Source organism: Pteropus medius, unplaced genomic scaffold (genome assembly GCF_902729225.1).
Source record: "Pteropus medius unplaced genomic scaffold, Ma_sr-lr_union100, whole genome shotgun sequence".
NCBI classification, from domain to species: Eukaryota; Metazoa; Chordata; class Mammalia; order Chiroptera; family Pteropodidae; genus Pteropus; species Pteropus medius.
The window spans coordinates 6653543-6674444 of NW_024354886.1; the positions used below are offsets into that span (position 1 = coordinate 6653543).

The window sequence follows — 20902 nt, forward strand, 5'->3', positions numbered from 1 at the left end:
TGGAGAGACAAAGAAATATCCCACATGAGAAAACAGAACAGAACTCTAGAAACAGACCTAAACAAAATGGAGACAAGCAATCTACCAGATTCAGAGTTTAAAACACTGGTTATAAGGATGTTCCGTGAACTTAGGGGAAGAGTAGATGAACTCAGTGAGAACTTTAACAAAGAAATTGGAGAACATAAAAAATGGAGATGGAAAACATAAAAGGGAACCAGTCAGTAATGAAGAATACAATACCTGAGATGTAGAGTACATTAAAGGGAATCAACAAATTAGATGAAGTGGAGGATTGAATCAGCAATTTAGAGGATGGGGAAGCAGAGAACGCCCAATCAGAACAGCAACAAGAAGAAAGAATACAAACAAATGAGAACAATTTAAGGAGACTCTGGGACAATATCAAGCATAACAACATTTGCATCATAGGAGTACCAGAAGAAGAAAGAGAGCAAAGAATTAAAAACCTATTTGAAGAAATAATGACAAAAACTGCCCTAACTTGGTGATGGAAATACAACCCCAGGAAGCTCAGAGATTCCTAAACAAGATAAACTCAAAGAGGCCCACACTAAGGCACATGGTAATTAAAATGGCAAAGGTTAGAGACAAAGAGAGACTCTTAAAAGCAGCAAGGGAAAAGCAATTAGTTACCTACAAGGAAGCTTTTATAGCTCAGGCCAGAACGAATTGGCACAAAATATTCAATATGATGAAAAGTAAGGACCTACAACCAACATTACTTTACCCAGCAAAGCTATCATTTAGAATTGAAAGACAGTTAAAGAGCTTCTCAGATAAGAAAAAGCTAAAGGAGTTCATCACCACCAAGACAGTATTACAGGAAATGTTGGAGGGACATCTTTAAGAAGGAAAAAATATGTATCAAAATATGAATAAAGAATGACGTTAAATACATATCTATCATCAAGGACTTTAAATGAAAAAGCATTAAATGCTCTAATCAAAAGATAGAGAAGCTGAATGAATAAGAAAACAAGACCCTTAAATATGCTACCTACAAGAGACTCACTTCTGATTAAAAGACACACACAAACTGAAATAAAGGGATGGACAGAGATATCTCATGATGGACCTAGAGGGTATTATACTGGTGGAGTATGTCTGACAGAGAAAAACAAATGCCATATGATTTCACGTACATGTGGAATCTAAAGGACAAAATAAACAAGTAGAACAGAAACAAATTCATAGACATAGATAACATTTTTAGGATTACCAGATGGGAAGGGATTTGGGGGTGTCAGTAAAAAAAGAGGTAGGAATGAAGAAGTGCAAATAGGTAGATACAAAATAATAATAGAGATATAAAGTCTAGCATAGGAAATACAATCAATAATATTGTAATAGCTATTATGGTAGCAGATGGTAACTAGATTTATTGGGGTGACCACTTCGTGAGTTTTATAGATGTCTAATCACTATGGTGTACACCTGGAACTAGTATAATATTGTATGCCAACAACAATTGAAAAATAAAAAAATATTATTAAGAAAACAAAATGGCCATATTACCCAAAGCAATAAACAGATTTAACACAATCCCCATCAAAATCCCAATGGCATTTTAAAAAAAGAAATAAAACAAAAATTATCAGATTTATATGAAATTACAAAAGGTCACAAATTGTCAAAGCAATCCTGAGAAAAAAGAACAATGCCAGAGGTAGTACACTACCTGACTTCAAATTATATTACAAAGCAACAATAATCAAAACAGCATGGTATTGGCAGAAAAACAGACACGCAGACCAATAAAATGGTATTGAGAGCCTAGAAATAAATCCTGTATATAAGGGCAAGTAATTTTCGACAAAGGAGCCAAAAACACATAATGGAGGAAAAAAGGCCTCTTTAATAAATGATGCTGGGGAAATTGGAAAGCCACATTCAAAAGAATGAAACTAGACTGCTCTCTGTTTTCATACACCAAAATTAACTCAAAGTGGATCAAAAATCTAAACATAAGACCAAAACCAATAAATTGCACAGAAGAAAACATAAGTTCGTAACCCATGGAACTTAGATTTAGAAAGGATTTTGTAAATTTGACATCAAAAGCAAGAAAAGTAAAAGCAAAAATAAATGACTGGGACAATATTAAACTGGATGTGGAGGCCTCTGCTTGTATTCCCCGTAGCCGGCTTCAGTATGAGCTGAAGCACCACCCAGGGCACAACTGAAAATGACACACCCAAAGGGCAGACTGAGCAGGTACCAGAACCCTGCTAAATCAAATCCTGCTCCATAGGGTCAACCCCTGCACAACAGCTCCTCCACTGTAGTCATAGCCAGGCCTCACAACCAATCAGCCCAAGGGTCAATGCCTCCCCTTGATGTGCCAACAGCAATCAAGTCTCAATTACAACAGAAGGGCAGCACACAACCCACACAATGGCATACCTGGAGCACCAGGGTTAGGTGACCAGGGAAACTGTGCTGCTGGGCCCTGTAACACAAACTATATAAGTCAACTCTACTAAAACCAGGAGACATAGCAGCCCTACTTACTACATAGAAACAAACACAGCGGGGTAGCCAAAATGAGGAGACAAATAAAAGAACAGAACAAAGCTCCAGAGGAAAAAAAAGAACTAAATAAAATGAAGAAAAGCAATCTACCAGGTGCAGAGTTCAAAATACTGGTTACAAGAGTGCTCGACGATCTTGGTGAGAACTTTGACAAAGAGATAGGAAACAAAAATGGAGATAGAAAATATGAAAAAGAACCAGTCAGAAATGAAGAATACAATAACTGAAATAAAGAATACATTAGAGGGAATCAAGAGTAGATTAGGTGAAGCAGAGGGTCGAATCAGTGATTTAGAAGGTAAGGTAACAGAAAACACCCAATGAGAACAGCAAAAAGAAAAAAAGAATTTAAAAAATGAGGATAGTTTAAGGAGCCTCTGGGGCAACGTTAAGCATACCAACATTTGCATCATAGGGGTACCAGAAGGAGAAGAGAGTGAGCAAGAAATTGAAAATGTATTTGAAAAATAATGATGGAAAACTTCCCCTAATCTGGCAAAGAAAATAGACGTACAAGCCCAGGAAGTAAAGAGAGTCTCAAACAAGACGAACTTAAAGAGGCCCATATCAAAACACATTATAATTGAAATGCCAAAGGTTAAAGACAAAAAGAGAATCTTAAAAGCAGCACGAGAAAAGCAGTTAGTTACCTACAAGGGAGTTCTCATTAGACTTCCACTGATTTGTCAATAGAAACTTTGCAGGCAAGAAGGGATTGGCATGAAATATTCAAAGTGATGCAAAGCAAAGATCTACAATGAAGATTACTCTACCCAGAAAAGCTATCATTTAGAATCTAAGGACAGATAGTTTCCCAGACAAGAAAAAGCTGAAGGAGTTCATCACTACTAAACCAAGAAATGTTACAAAAAATGTTAAAGGGTTTTCTTTAAGAAGAAGAAGAAAAAAGATTGAAAACATGAATAATAAAATGTCAATAACTATGTATCTATCAGCAATTACTTTAAATGTAAATGAATTAAATGCTTCAATCAAAAGACATGAGATGGATGAATGGATAAGAAAAAAAGACCCTTATTTATGTTGCCTACAAGAGAATCACTTCAGATTGAAATATGCACACAGACTGAACATAAAGTGGTGAAAAAAATATTTCAATAAAATGGAAACAAACCAACACAAAAGCTGTGGTAGCAATATTTATACCAGACAAAATAGACTTTAAAACAAAGGCCACAACAAAAGAGGAAAAAAGACCCAGTAATCCCATGTCTGGATATTTATATGAAGAAACCCAAAACACTAATTTGAAAAGACATGCAGCATTATTTACAATAGCCAAGATATGGAGGCAACCTAAGTGTCCACCAGTGGATGAATGAATAGAAAAGATATGGTACATATGTACAATAGAATATTTCTTTTCCATAAAAAAGAATAAAATTTTGCCATTTGTAACAACATGGATGGACCTGGAAGGTATTATGCTGAGTGAAATAAGTCAGACAGAGAAAGGCAAATACCATATGGTCTCACTTATATGTGAAATGTAAAGAACAAAATAAATAAACAAAACAGAAACAGACTCATAGATACAGAGAACAAACTGATGGTTGCCAGATGGGATGGGTGAAAAACTAGAAGATATTAAGAAATTCAAATTGGTATTTATGAAATAGTCAAGGGGATATAAAGTACAGCATAGGAGATATAGCCCATGTATTGTAATAAGTATGTATGCCAGGTGGGTACTAGACTAGTGGGAGGGATCATATAATTCATAAATTATATAAATGTTTAACCACTATATGGTTCACCTGAAATAATATAAAATAATGTTGAATCTCAAATGTGATTGAAAATGAAAAAAATAACGAAAAAGAAAAAAATTTTTCCACACCCTGAAAGAGCTAAATTACATTAAAAAAATTTTTCTTTTTTTTTTTTGATATAAAACTGAGCTACAGCATATTGATTGTATTGTAGGCTCAAGATCCCTCTTACCATCCTAGAACAGTGACAGCTATAAGGATATTAACTGGGTTGCCTACACCAGCAGGTGGAAGCACTGAACTTTAGAAATTCAAGGGAAGCTGCGGCTTTTCTTCCTCCCTTTCACTTTTAAAATCTGGACTGGGAGAAACCAGCATTCCTTCTTAGAGGGTGACAAACTGACCAGCTCTTATTTCCCTGACTATTCCCTCCATGTTTCCAAAATATGATGTAATCTGAAATGTGGTTTTGGGTGCTTGAAAAGCAAAGAAGCATGTAATGGAGCAGGACTTAAAGCCTGCTTTTGCCTGAAGACCAAGGAGCTCAGTCTTTTACATGTTCTAACAAGTAAGAGATTGCTACTATAAAATTGCATGCTTAAAAAAAAAAACCTTCATTGCCACCACCCTAGTGCAGGTCACTATCTTTTTTCACATTGAGCTTTCATTATCCTTTGCCATTATCTAATGTATTCTCGATACTTCAGCAAGAATGATATTTTATTTTGCAATTTATACTTTAAAATTATCAGGAGGAAAGATGTATATAGTTTAAAAATTGACCAATAAAGAAGCCCTTTATGCCTTCCAAAATAGGATCCCTTTACTCCAATGACACATACTCACATACATATATAGCCAAGAAGGTAATTTATACCTTCCTATTTTATTGGCTAATTTTAACATGAGTGAACTCTGAATTACATCATCTGATTTTTCTCTTCTTTTTTCTTTTTTTTTGCTGCGTGGAAATCTAAGGATCAATAAATTTTTTAAGAATTAAAATCATACAAATTAATTCACTGAGCAAAAGGAAATTAAATTTGAAATCAATACAAAAATATATTACTAAGTATGTATGAACTAAAAAAACATGTCTTTTGGATAAAACATGGGTCAGAGGAGAAATCAGAAGGATTTAGAAAGTATTTTGAGATGAATGAAATAAAACAATATATCATAATTTATGCAATGCACCTAAAGCAATGTTCCAATAGACAATTAAAGCATTAAATGCTTATATTAGAAATGAGAAAAGATCTCAATTTAATGTATTTCATTGCTGCCCAGATCCTGTGGTTAGAAAATAGCTCTATTATATTTCCAAGCCGTACATTTAGATACTTCAGAAGTATTTGTGTAACAATTGCCTTCATACAAGAAAATATTCTATAATAAAAGGAATAATCAGAGAGAGAGAGAAAAAAGTAGTGTATTAGAAAGTTAACTATAAAATGAAAAGATAAGTGTAGTGTCAAAATAAACCCATCTTTTAGGTCATTCTTGCTCATCTATCTTTGCTGATAGTCCTTTATATTCACACAGCCAACTCTTTAAATTTCAGTGGATTTCAATTGTTACTTTAAATTTTAGAATATGGGACCTCTTTACATTAACTTTTTACTATACCACCTTGCAAGATGTTTGTAATTTCTTAATGATTATACACACATTTATTTTTTAAAAATTTATTAGAGTGATATTGGTTAATAAAATTATAAGTTTCAAGCGTACTATTCAATAATACATCTCCTGTGTATTGCATTGTGTGTTCACCACCCAAAGCCAAATCTCTTTCTGTCACCATATATTTTACCCTTTATCCTTATCTACACATAACTTGATACATTTATTTTATGCTATATTTTCCCCTGATTGCAGATCTATACCTTGTGTTGGCCACTTGTGACTCATTCTGCTAGAGACAAGTGATGCTGCCTCACATTTCCTTCTCATTGGCTGGAGATGAAGCCATTATATTCTTGAAAACAGCTTATGGAAAGTCTCTTTGTCATCACTCTCTTTATTTGAATATTAGAGTTGAAAGTTAGATTTACATGACAGAGTTTTGGGGAAGGGAAGTAGTTGTAAGAAACTCCTTTGTACATGTGTATATCTTCCAGGGTACCTTGTCCTGGCCTCTACAAGATTGCCCTATTCTCAGAGGGAGGAAATGGGATCAACAGTAGGATGAGGTGACAGATACCACTTCAGATCTCCAAGTCACAATCAGGTTATGGATCTTAAACCAAGGTGGCCCAGCACTAGCAGATATTACAAGAAATACACTGATTAAAGATGGGGATACATTCTGAGAAATACATTGTTAGGCCATTTTGTTGTTATGTGAACATCACAGAGTGCACTTACACAACCTTAGATGACATAGCCTGCTACACACTAGGCTATATGGTATAGCTTATTGTTCCTAGGCTACAATGCTACACAGCATGCAACTACACAAAATAATATAAGATTAAATCAAGCACAAGAGGAAATAAAGCAATCAAGAGACGTGATAAACAAAATGCATAAGGCTGTTGCTGGCTAACACAGCATACTGTTTTACATCAACCTTTTTTTAATAAGTAGAAAGAATAAACTCTAAAATAACAATAAAAACTATAGCATACTAAAAACATAATCCAGTAACATATATATTATCATTATCAAGTATTATGGACTGTACATAATTGTGTGCAATATACTGTACATAATTGTGTGCAATATACTTTTATATGGCTGGCAGCGCAGGAGATTTGTTTACACCAGCATCACCACAAACACATGAGCAATGCACTGTGCTACAATGTTACAACAGCTGTGACACCACTAGATGATAGAAATTTTTCAGTTCTGTTATAGTCTTATGGAACCACCATTGTACATGTGGTCCATCACTGACTGAAACATTATGGAGTGTAAGACTGTAAGTGTATATAAATGTCAACAGCTTAATGTGTTTCCTTGTTGGGAAATCCAGAGTATAGGTCTCATATGAAGGGTTGAATGAACATCAGGATCAGATGAACATCATTTATAAGCCATCTGTGTCCCTGATCCTGGCTCTAATCAAGAAAATGATTGATGACTCCAGACTCATTGGTGAGTAGCTGATTCTCACAAATTTAGTCAACTGAAATATTCCATGATGTACTAGTGAATAAAAAGGAAATAGGGCTGAAGTTAGAGAAATCTGCTCAAATGCTTCCCCAGTTGTCTGGAAGCGAATTCATTTTCTCAGGGAGTTCTAAAGGAACGGTAGAACTCTAGTATAAAATGACTGCTGCTCCAATCCTCCCTCCTTTCTTTATCCGACCTAATATATATATTTTAAAATGCTTGGCTTCTTTCTGTCATTATGCTTTTGAAAATGAGACTCTATTTACAACCCTTGGTTTCCTTTCCAATCAAGCTGGTGAAGAAGTGCAGACAGATTATTAGGTTGCCCCCAGCCACAATAATGTGATGTTGCCTATTATATTATCCTGTCTTTATTATTGAGAGTTCTATGTGCCAAGTATCTTTCTATGTACTTTATGAATATTGGCTGACTGAGTCCTTACAATAACCCTTTGAGGAGGTATTACAATAATCATCATTCACATTTACAGATGAGGAAATTGGTGCAGAGAAGTTAAATAACATTTGTAAATGATGAAACCATTTTGAACATATGAGTCACCTAAAGAGAGAGACTTCATGTTATGATATTTCCAGTAAATTACCCAAATAAACCCAAAGCCCATCTTTTTGTAGGCCCTTTAGTACTACAATCTCTTAAACTGCTCTTAAGTGCCTCATTTCAAAACATAAATTAACAACTGAAGAACTACAAATATGTTTTAGAAAACCAACAATGTGATAAAGAGAGATTAAAACAAAAAATATGACCTCACAGATAAGACAGGAAACAAATACAACTTAAACAAACAAACAAACATTATTCTCAGTGAAATTTGAAATGCTTTGAAAAAAGAAACAACCTGGAAATAAGAAAGTTCCTTAGAAAATGTAACAGTGTAGACAGGTGTAGCTGTTCCTTCTCCCTCTGGCCCTGCTCTAGATGGCTTGTTGCCTGCCCTTAATGGTACCTGATGGCTCTGCCATAGCCTCTGTCATGCTGTGATCTGCACCAGTCATGGGAGTTGTAGGCCGGACTCAGGGAGACCCAGGAATCCTAGAAATGAATTCTGTGGCCATTAAAGATGTGGCTGTGAACTTCAACCTGGAAGAGTGGTCTTTACAGGACCCTTCACAGAAGAAACTGTATAGAAATGTGATGCAGGAAACTTTCAGGAACCTGGACTCAATGGGAAAAAAATGTGAAGATCATGACATTGAACATCCATACAAAAACCAAGGGAGAAAAATAAGTCAAATGGTAGAAAGACTGTGAAAGTAAGAAGGGTAGTCAATGTGGAGAAAATTTCAGTCTTATCTCAAATCTCAGTCTGAACAAGAAAACTGCTAAAGTGAAACCACATGAATGCTGTACATGTGGAAAATTCTTCATGCATTATACATTCCTTAATAGGCATGTAAGATGTCACACTGGACACAAACCATATAAGTATCTGAAATATGAAGAGAAGCCATATAAATGTAAGGTATGTGAGAAAGCTTTTATATTTTTAAATTCATTTAAAATTATTTTTAAAAAGGCATGCTGAAGAGAAAACATAATCATAAGGAATGTAGGAAAGGCTTTTGTTTTTGCACACCCTTTCAAAAAAATGGAAGAATTCTCATAGGAAAAAAAACCAATATGAATGTGAGGAATGTGGGAAAACATTCATGTGGATCATAACCTTTCAAAGACACATGGCAATGCTTATTGGAGGTGGACCTTATAAACATAAACAATGTGGAATAGTCTTTAGACATCACTGTACTTTTCAATCACATGGAGAGACTCACACAGGAGAAAAATTCTACAAATATAAGCAATGTGGTAAAGCTTTCAATTCTTATCAAGTTTTCCAAATACATGAAAAAATCACAAGGAAGATAAAACCTATGAACGTAAATGTGGTAAAGCCTTCATTTATCACTGTTCCTTAAAATTATACAGAGAAACTCATACTGGAGAGAGCCCTCATGTGGGAGAGCACTCTCCAGTCACCAAGACTTAAAGATACACAAGAGACTGTACACAAAAGAGAAACTCCTCTGTTTCTGTCTGCCTGCTAGTTGCCTTACTCCTAGATGTGACTTTTTTTGCTATTTTTTTTTTTTAGGTGAGTTGACCTCTTTCAATATTTCCTGTAATGCAGGCCTTGTAGTGGAAAATTCCCTCCATTTTTGTATGTCTGGAAAGGTCTTTATATCTCCATATCTAAAAGAGAGCATTGCTGGATATATTATTCTTGGCCGGTAGTTCGCAAAGGGGAATGGAGATAAGGCACATGCAGAGGAGTGCAACCCTTACGAAGAAGAGAATTGCTATAGCAAGATAGTAATGAACATTCAGCATACAGAGGGGCAAATTCAGATAACAATGACTGAAAGGGGAGGATTCAAAGATTCAAATTCACAAAGGGGAATGGAGATAAGGCATGCTCAGAAGAAAAGGGACGACTATATATATATATAAAACTATCCTTTACATATTTGTAATGGTAATCACACAGAGAAGATTCAGAACTGAAGTATATAACAAAACAAGAAGGACCAGAGGAAAAATCCACACACCCCCCCAAAAAAACCAAAAACAAACAAACAAACAAACGAACAAAAAAACAGACACAGAAGGACAAGGAAGCAATGGAAACAACAAGCTACCCGAAAGTAAAAGATCAAATGGCTATAAGAACTCATATTTCAATAATCACCCTAAATGTAAATGGACAGAACTCACCAATAAAGAGGCACAGAGTTGCAGAATGGATCAAAAAACAAAACCCAACCATATGCTGCCTCCAGGAGACACATCTCAGCTCCAAAGACAAATACAGACTCAAAGTGAAAGGGTGGAAAATGATATTTCAAGCAAATGGCATTCAGAGAAAAGCGGGAGTGACGGTACTAATATCAGATGAAATAGACTTAAAAATAAAAAAGGTAAAGAACGATCGTGAGAGACACTTCATAATGATAAAGGGAATCATGCACCAAGAAGACACAACACTTATTAATATCTATGCTCCCAATCAGGGAGCCCCAAAATAATTAAAGCAATCACTAACAGAACTAAAGGGAGAAACAGACCAAAACACTTTTGTAGCAGGGGACCTAAATATCCCACTGTCAGATATAGACAGATCATCCAAACAGAAAATCAATAAGGAAATCACACCCTTAAATGACACATTAGACCAATTGGACATAATTGACATTTGCAGAGCCTTCCATCCCAAAACAGCTGCTTATACATTCTTCTCTAGTGCACATGGAACATTCTCAAGAATTGATCACATACTGGGACACAGAAATAACCTCAACAAATATAAGAGGGTTGAAATCATACCAATCATATTCTCTGGTCATAATGCTTTGAAATTAGAGATCAACTGCAAAAAGAAATTGGAAAGAACCACAAATACATGGAGATTAAACAACATGCTACTGAAGAATAACTGGGTCAGGGAAGAAATAAAAAGAGAGATCAAGAGATACCTAGAAACGAATGAGAACGATAGTACGACATATCAAAACTTTTGGGACACAGCAAAAGTGGTCATAAGAGGAAAGTTCATATCATTACAGGCCTACCTTCAAAAACAAGAATGAGCCCAAATAAACAACCTAACTCTTCATCTTAAAAATCTAGAAAAAAAAGGAAAGAAATCATCAAAATTGGAGCAGAAATAAATGAAATTGAAAACAAACAAATAAACAAACAAAAACAGTAGAAAAAATAAATGCAATGGAGAGCTGGTTCTTCGAGAAGGTAAATGAAATCGACAACCCCCCAGCTAGACTCATTAAAGAAAAAGAGAAAGGACACAAATAAACAAAATCAGGGAAGAAAGAGGGGGAAATTACGACTGATATCACTGAAATACAAAAGATCATACAAGAATACTATGAAAAAGTATATAATGCCAACTTTAGTAACCTAGAAGAAATGGACCAGTACTTAGAAAGATACAATCTTCTTAGACTGAATCAAGAAGAACTGGAAAATCTAAATAGACTGACCAGTAGTATGGAAATTGAAATAATCATCTAAAACCTACCAAAAAGTAAAAGTCCAGGACCAGATGGCTTCACCAGTGAATTCTACCAAACATTCAAAGAAGATTTAATACCTATTCTTCCCAAAATCTTCCAAAAAATTGAAGAGGAGGCAATACTTCCCAACTCATTTTATGAGGCCAATATTACGCTGATACCAAAACCTGGTAGAGATAACTCAAAAAAAGAAAACTACAGACCAATATCTCTCATGAACACAGATGCAAAAATCCTAAATAAGATACTAGCAAACCAAATACAGCAACATATTAAAAGGACTATAACTAAAAAGTTTCTACTCACTTAAAGAAACTGTCAACAGGGTAAAGAGACAACCATCCGAATGGGAAAATATATTTGCAAGCAATGCCTCTGATAAGGGACTACTATCCAAAATATACAAAGAACTTATACAATTCAATAACAACAAAAAAGCAAATGATCCAATCAAAAAATGGGCAGAGGACCTGAAAAGACACTTCTCCCCAGAGGACATACAATGGCTCCAACAAATATATAAAAAGATGCTCAACATCATTAGCTATTAGGGAAATGCAAATCGAAACCACGATGAGATACCATCTCACACCTGTTAGAATGGCTATAATCAGCAGGACAAGTAATAACAAATGCTGGAGAGGATGTGGAGAAATAGGAACCCTCATGTACACTGCTGGTAGGACTGCAAATTGCTACAGCCACTATGGAAAACAGTATGGAGGTTCCTCAAAAAACTGAGAATTGATCTACCATATGATCCAGCAATCCCTCTACTGGGTATTTACCTCAAAGACTTGAAAACCCATATCCAAAAAGATATTCGTACACCGATGTTCATGGCAGCATTATTCACAGTGGCCAGGACATGGAAGCAATTGACGTGTCCTATGATAGATGATTGGCTAAATAAGCTGTGGTACATATATACAATGGAATATTACTCAGCCATAAGAAGAGATGAAATACTGCCATTTGAAACAACATAGATGGACCTTGAAATAATCATGCTAAGCGAAATAAGCCAGACAGAAAAAGTTGAAAACTACATGATATCATTTATATGTGGGATACACACCTAAGAGCAATAAACAAACTGGACAAACAGAGACTCATGGACATGGACTATAGACTAGTGGTTACCAGAGGGTAGGGGAGAGAGGGAGGTAGATGGGGTAAAAGGGGTCAAATATGTGGTACAGAAAGAAATCTAACTATAGGAGGTGAACACACTATAAATATATATATGCCTTACTGTTAAAAAACAATAAAAAATATTAAACTATAAAATAAATTATGTCAAGTTGTAATTAATATTAAAAGACAGAAGAAATAAATACTAACTTCTTACTGCCTAATTATTTTAGTACATGTCTAAATCAGAGGGCTGCAATTTTTTCTTCAAGGTTAGATAGAAAATACTTTAGGCTTGTAGGCCATATGGTGTCTTTCATAACCACTGAATTCTGCTATTATGGTGCTAAAGCTATCATAGGCAATACATAAATAAATGAGCATGGCTGTGTTCTAATAAAGTCTTACAAAAACAGGTAGCAGGCCACCGTCTGTAGTTTGCAGACCCTGGTTTAGACTTACAGTGATGGATGCAGATTAAACTTAAAAGTGTATCATGTCTGTAGCCACTATACTGTGAATAGTACAAAAACATGAGGAAATATCCTTCTAATATTTGAAAACGATTAGTTGATTCAGCAAGGAAATTGCTCACATCACTGACAAACAAGCAAAGTTCTGACGTGTCTTTGTGGTTTTTATTCCTTACTTATTAATGTAAATGAAAATATCTGTCCTGTTGATATAAACAAGACTATGAAAACTTGACCTCCTACTTCTGCAAAATACTAAAGTAAGAAATTAACCTAAAAACTGGTCTAGACTCATGAAATTTCTGAGATTATAATAGTAGAAATAGTTACTTGTTGGGGGCATTTATATAACAAGGGGCATACAGGACTCTCACAAGAGAAAAAAAAATAAGGTCATAATAAAAAGTACAAACTAAAAACATGAAACACAGAATAATCACAATGAGATGAATGAAGAGGACTTTTGGTCAGTTGATAAGTCTAGAGATGCAACACTGATAGATAAAATGAAAATAGAGAAACAAAGAAAAAAGTGACTTCAGGCAGGCACATGCTGTCCATGCTAGACTAAAAAGACTAGATGTGTGACCCCATTCCCCACCCCCACCCAACTACACTACTAGGCCCAGTGTTTCTTGGTCACTGAGAGGCAGAGAATGACCCAGGCCCAGCATTTCCTGACCTGCTCTCCACAACAGCAGGACGCAGCCCAGGTAGGTGCTTCTTTCCTTCTGTGGCACAGCAAAAAACAAGCAAGAAGACTTTTAATTTTGGGGATCCTGGAGATCAAACTTAGGCTGATTGACCCCCATCCCCCACCTAGAAATACTGATTGATCCAGAGGAATGCCTTCCATAGATGGCAGTAGCTGGGACTGACTGGGAGTCCCAGTGGTACAAAGTGAATGAAACAGACCAGAATAACATGGCAAGGGCTCTGAAATAAAAATTGTCTTTAGAACCACAGCCAAAAAAAGTAGGCCAGGATGCATATGCTAAGCCCCTAAAGGGTGACTGCCTGCTAAAATATTAAAGATTTTGAATAGGATCCAGAGTCTACTAACATAATAGCCAAAATGTCTAGGATACAATAAAATATTGCTTGTTATATCAAGAAGCAGGAAAAAAACAACTTAAATGAGAAAAGACAATTAACTGATACTATGATGAATCAGTAGTTGGAAGCATCTGACAAAAAATTTAAAGCATCCATCACAAAATGCTTTGACAAGCAATTATAAATTATCTCAAAACGAATGAAAATAACTGAAAATCTAGGTACAGAAATAGAAATTATAAAAATAACCAAATTGAAATTATAGAACTAAAAAATAAAATAAACTAATTCCCAGATGGGCTCAATAGGATGGAGATGACAGGATAAAATCAGTAAACTTGAGGATAGATCAATAGAATTCGCTGAATTTGAATTTGGAGAGAAAATAGACTGAAAAATATGAACAGAGACTCTGGGACTTGTGGAGTAATAACAAAAGATCTAACATTTTTATCATCAGCATTCCAAAAGAAGAGGATAAAGAGTGTGGGGCTGAAAAAGTATTAAAAAAAAAAAGGCTAAAACCTTCCCAAATTAGGATAAAGAAGTAATCCTACAGATTGAAGAAGCTGAGCAAGACCAAAATAGGATAATCTCCGAGAGAGAGAGAAAATGGCGTAGATGATAAAGACTCTGTTCATCCCTCTAGGGACCAAATCAAAGTTGTGGCAGAAACAAAGAGCAAACAGCAAGAAAAATCGCCTGGAATCTAGACGAACAACTAGAGAGAAAGCTGAGAAATCTACGAAATCACCCTGCAATGGCAGAAGGTAGGACAGGGCGAGTGTGGAGAGCAGATTGTAAGCTGACAAGGTCCTTGCAATTTGTGAGGGCAACCAAGGGTTACCTCGCCTCTGCAAACTCCTTCTGAGAACAAGAAAGTATAAACATAGCTGCAGGCAGGCAAACAAGCTGAAGGCCATGATAAGATATGGCTTGGGAAAAGTAGAAGGAACAGTGTTGTTATGCCTAAGGGAAACTGCTTATGCCAACTAGTTTGTTCTTGTATAAAAGCAGCTTGCAAAAATAAAACCGGACCATTGTTCACCACTGGTGGACAGCGAACCTCCTGATCTTCACTTTCTGTCTTCTTTCTTCTCTCAATCTCCCATTGTTCTCACTCAGGTTTATTTTCCAGGGCCACGCTGGATGTGGCAGGATTTATCACTTGCTGGACGTGGCAGGTGAGGATGCGAGCGGCTAAGTGGGACAGAGTCTGCTGCAGTGGCAGTGGCAGAAGCCTCTTAGAGGGGCTGTGTCCTTGAGCTGACTTTTGTGGGGACAGATCTGCTCGCTCTGAGCACCAGCGCCTGGTTGGCTGCGCAGGGGGCACCAGGGACTTACAGGGGAACACTGAGTTGTCGGAGTGAGGGCCGAGGTGAGACTCGCTCTGTACAGAAGTGCCAGCAGTATCTATTGTTCCCCCGTTGAGTCCTCCCCACTCCCAGTGTGCAGACAGAACACCATCATAGCCTAGATGTCCTCAAACTGGACAACAGAGGTCACTCTGCCAAGAGGATTCCCTGACCCTACACCTCTCCCAACTTGCGGCCCCACCCAAGCCACATCCAGGTGTGTCCTCATTTAGTTAGGTGCCCCTTGCTAAGCAGCGCCTAGATTCCCACTGGAGGCAGCTGGCCTCAGTTTATAGTGTAGCCATTTGAGGCAACTATAAGCACAGCAACTGTGGATTGCTTGCTGAATCTTAACAGGTGGCCCCAGAGGGGACACTGGACACCTATCACCCAAAGCTGCACTAATAAGACCAGGAGACTTAAGAGCTTTGCTTAGTGCATAGAAAAAGATGCAGAAAGGCAGCCGGAATGGGAAGACAAAGAAGCAGAAACCATATGACAGAACAGAACAGAGATCCAAGAATAACAGAGTCAAGCAATCTAACAGATGCAGAATTCAAAACATTGGTTGCAAAGATGTTCAATGAACTTAGGGGATGAGTAGGGGTACTCAGTGAGAACTTTACAAAAAAATAAAAAAATGGAAATGGAAGTTATAAAAGGGAACCAGTCAGAAATAAAGAACACATTATCTAAGGTGAGAAGTATATTAAATGGAATAAACAAAATGAATAAGAGGCTCAAATGACCTATATAGAAGATGGGAAAGCCAAGAACACTCAATCAGAAAGGCAAGGAAAAAGAAGCCAGGACTATAATAATAATTTAAAGAGCATATGGGACACTATTGAAGGTAAAAATATCCGTCTCATCGGCATACCTGAAGGAAATCAAGATGTTGAAGAGCTATTTGAAGAAATAATGATGGAAAACTTCCCTCATCTGGTGAAGGAAATAACATTAAATCCCAGGAAGCTCAGAGAGTCCCAAAAATCAGGAACTCCAAGAGGCCCACACCAAGACACATCATAATTAAAATGCCAATAGTTAAATACAAAGAGAGAATCTTAAAAGCAGCAAGAGAAAACCAATTAGTTACCTACAAGAGAGCACCCATAAGACTGGCAGCTGATTTCTCAAAAGAAACTATGCAGGACAGAAGGGTCTGGCAAAAAATATTCAATGTAATGAAAACCCAAGATTTACAACCAAAAATATTTTATCCAGCAAAGCTATCATTTAGTGTTGAAGGACAGATAAAGAGCTTCCCAGACAGAAATAAGCTAAAGGAATTTATCAATACCAAGCCAGTGTTATAGGAAATGTTGGAGGGACTACTTTAAAAAGAAAAAATGTTTCGAAAACATGAATAAAGAGTGGTAATAACTTCAAATAGAAAAGAGTTAAGTGCTGCAACCATTCAGAGTGGCTGAATGGATAAGAAAACAAGACCCAAACATTTGCTGCCTACAAGAGTCTCAGTTCAGATTAAAAGACACACGCAGACTAAAAAGAAGGGGATGGAAAAAGATATTGCCTAGAGGATATTGCGCTGAATGAAATGGGTCAGATAAAGACAATGATCACATGATTTCACATACATGTGGAATCTAAAGAACAAAATAAGCAACAGCAACAAAAGCAGAATAAACTCATAGATGTAGAGAATATTTTGAGGGCTATTAGATGAGAGAGGGGTTGGAGTGACAAAAAAGGCAAAGGAATAAAGAGGTACAAATGGATAGTTGCAGAATAGACATGGAGACGTAGAGTGTAGCATAGGGAAGATAGTTAATAATGTTGTAATAAATACGTAAGGGGGAAGAGGGGTTCTAGATTTTGTGGGGTGATCACTTTGTGAGTTATGTGGATCTCTGATCATTATGCTATACAACTGAAACTGTTATATTATTGTATGCTAACTGTAATTGAAGAAAAAACTCTTTGAATTGTACAATGTAAATACAAGCAACTAATTGTCTATTATATTTCAAAGAGGGGAAAAATAGGATAAACCCCATGTCACGACTCATGGATTATAAACTTTATGCATTCCAAGACGAAGTAAAAAATATTAAAGGCAGCCAGAGAGAAATGATATGTTCCCTATAGGGGAGTATCAAATTACATGGTGGTAGATTTCTTACCTGAAACCACAGAGGCCAGACAGAAGTGGCACAAAGTTTTTCAAGTGCTTAAAGAAAAGAATTGTCAACCATGAACTCTATGTCTGGCAAAACTGTCCTTCAGGAATAAAGGGAAAATAAAGACATTCTTAGACAACCAACAAATGAACAAACAAACAAAAAACATCTACTCTTGAAGAATGGCTAAAGGAAGTTCTCCAAACAGAAAGGAAATGATAACAGAAGAAGGTTTGAAATTTCAGAAAGAAGAGAACAACAACAGAGTGGGTAGAAACAGTTGTAAATACAATAGACTTTCCTTCTCATGAGTTTCTTATATTTCATGGTTGAAGTAAAAATTATAGTGTGATTTGAAATGGTACTCAAATTATGTAGAAGAAAAACAATATAATTATATTTAAAAAGTGGAGAAGGAAAAGAATACTAATGATATTGAAAGTAAGAATTCTACACTTCTCAGAGTGGTAAAGCATCAATACCAGTAGACTATGACGAGTTACATATGTGTGTGTTTTAATACCTAGAGCAATCAGTGAAAAGTATACAAAGCAATATACAAAAAAAAAAAAAAGGCTGGGTTCAAATACAAAAGTGAAAACTACAAACAATAACAACAATGATAACAACAACAAAACTCTCAACAAACCAGAAATGCATATGGTGAATGAGGCTGAAGTCTTGACGTCCATGCCTAGAAGCATCACTGGCTGGGAACTTAACTCTAGGTAGGAAAGAAACTAGAAATGCTTCATGCAGGAAGGGGAGTCAAAGATGAACTTTCTGCTTCCAGCTAGGGGTGATGTTGGGCTCCTCCTGATTTTAAAGGAGGTTGAGGAAAATGTTTCCAAATACTAGTGTACTATGGATATTAAGAGATGAGAGGATAGAGAATAGCTTCCCCACCAGGAACTGAAGGAAGACAACCACAACTGCCCTGAGATGACTGTTGCTGTCCTAGATGTTGCCACAAGGCAATAAACCTGAATGACCACCAAAGAATTGGAGTTTCAAGTATGAGCTTGAAGGGCTGGGGTGAAGGCGGCTAAAAACGCTTGATAGGGAGAGTAGCATGCAGAAAGAAAGAGGGTGGAAGAGAGAAAGTGAAAGAGATTGGCAGTAAAACCCACATCTAAAATATAAATTCTTCGGAGATGAAGTTTTCTGGCATATACTATGTAAGTACATAAAATATAAATAAGTAGAATGCAGATGACACCAATAATTGTAACTTCATTTTTATTTCTGTGTTGGTGAAAAGGGAATCCTGCAGGTATTATCAGTCACCCTCTTCAGTGTGCCTTCTCTGTGTTCTGCCAGCAAAGTTAGTTTGGTTGAAAAAAGTTAGCATCCAGATCTTCCAGTTAAATGACTATAAATACATGTTGCTGAATCCATGTGCTTCCCCATCTCTAACTCTAGAGATCCAGTGACATTTACATACTTGTTTCCCTGGGTAAGAAATTAATAAATCTATTTCATGACTTCTTCAGCCATTATAAACTGGACATTCTGTCATGCTTCTGATCCTCACACCCCTAGGTCCTGTAATTTGGTATGAAAGTAGTGAGAATCTGGACTTTAAGTTAATAATATTTAGATAAAATATTGGACTTAAGCTGAGGCTATAATGGGATGAGATTTCGGAGGAACTTGGTGGGAATTAATGTATTTTCCATTTGGGAGGGACATGAGTTATTGGTGACCAGAGGGTGGAATATGGCAAGCTGAATTCTAAAATGCCCCCTAAGAATATCGCCTTCTGGTTGTACCTATCTTGTAAAATTCCCTTCCCTTTCGTGTGGGTGGAACTTACAGATATGATGGGATAATCACACCTCTGATTGTTGACCACAGTCGACCTTAAGAAAAAAAGTTTAGGATACGGTTCCATAGTGTAGCGGTTAGCACGTCTGCTTTACATGCAGAAGGTCCTGGGTTTGCGCCCCAGTGAAGCCACAGTCTATGGTCTATGGCCATGCCACCCTGAATAAGCCCAATGTCTGATCTTGGAAGCTAAGCAAGGTCGGGCCTGGTTAGTACTTGGATGGGAAACCACCTAGGAAGACCAGATGCTGTAGGCATAAATAATAATAATAATAATAATAATAATAATAATAATAATAATAATAAAGAAAAGAAAGGAAGATTGTTCTGGGTGAGCATAACATAATAAGGAGAGCCCTTAAAAAGGACTGAACTCTTCCTGAAGAGAGATTCAATATGAGAGAGATTCTCTATTGCTGACTTTGAATATGGGGAGGGGCACATGTCAAGGATCTGAGAGGGGCCTTTAGTTGCTGAGGGTGCCTCCTTGTTGACAGCTAGCCTGAACTCATACAAGACACTTAATTCATACAAAAAAAACAAATTCTGCTAACAGCCAGCAAGCTTGGAAGAGGACCCCAATCCTCAGATGAGAACTCCAACTACAGCTCGTGACTTCAGTCTTAGACCTTAAGCAGAGAGCCCAGTTGAGTCCTGCCTAGACTTCTGACCTAGAAAGCTGAGAGAATAAGTAGGGATTTTAAAAAATATTTTAATTAAACTATAGCTAACATACAATATTGTATTAGTTTCAGGTGTACATCATAGTTATTCCACATTTATATATCTAAAGGAGTGATCACTCTGATAAGTCTAGCAACCATCTGACACTATACAATGCTATCATAATATTATTGACTATATTCCCTTTGCTGTACACCACATTCCCATGACTTTAAATGGGTGTTATTTTAATCTGCTAAGTTTGTACTAATTTGTTATGGCAATGGTAGAAAACTAATACAATATCTTTTGCTCATTTAAGTTTTACCTACTTCATCTTAAGCACCTTTTTATATAGCTGGATTGTTTAATGATTGATATATATTTCACATTTCGTGATTTTTTGTATAACTTGTATTTATAATAATTTTTATATACAAAGTTTTAAAAAATATAGTATAACAATGTTTTTCTTTATATTTTCTTCCTCTTTTGTTATTTAAAATCATTCCACCATCTTTTAATAAAATAAATATCACATTTTTTTCTATATTTGGATTTCCTTCTTATTTTACATTTAAATTTTTAATCCATCTCAATACCATCTACGTGTGTTTACATATGGGCAGTTTTTACTTTCCAAGTAATTACTCAATTGACCCAATGCCATTGTCAGTAAATTTCCCTCACTTTGCCGAATTAAAAATTTATTTTTATTATGCACTACATTCTTAATTTATGCAACATGAAGGCAGGATAATTTGTTCTGTCTTTGAAAATAGTCC

At 36.2% G+C, this 20902-nt stretch overlaps 1 pseudogene; it reads left to right on the forward strand.

Moving 5' to 3' along the window:
- Positions 1 to 19595: 19595 nt before the first annotated feature.
- LOC120597722 (uncharacterized) lies at positions 19596 to 19711 on the forward strand (annotated as a pseudogene).
- Positions 19712 to 20902: the final 1191 nt, after the last annotated feature.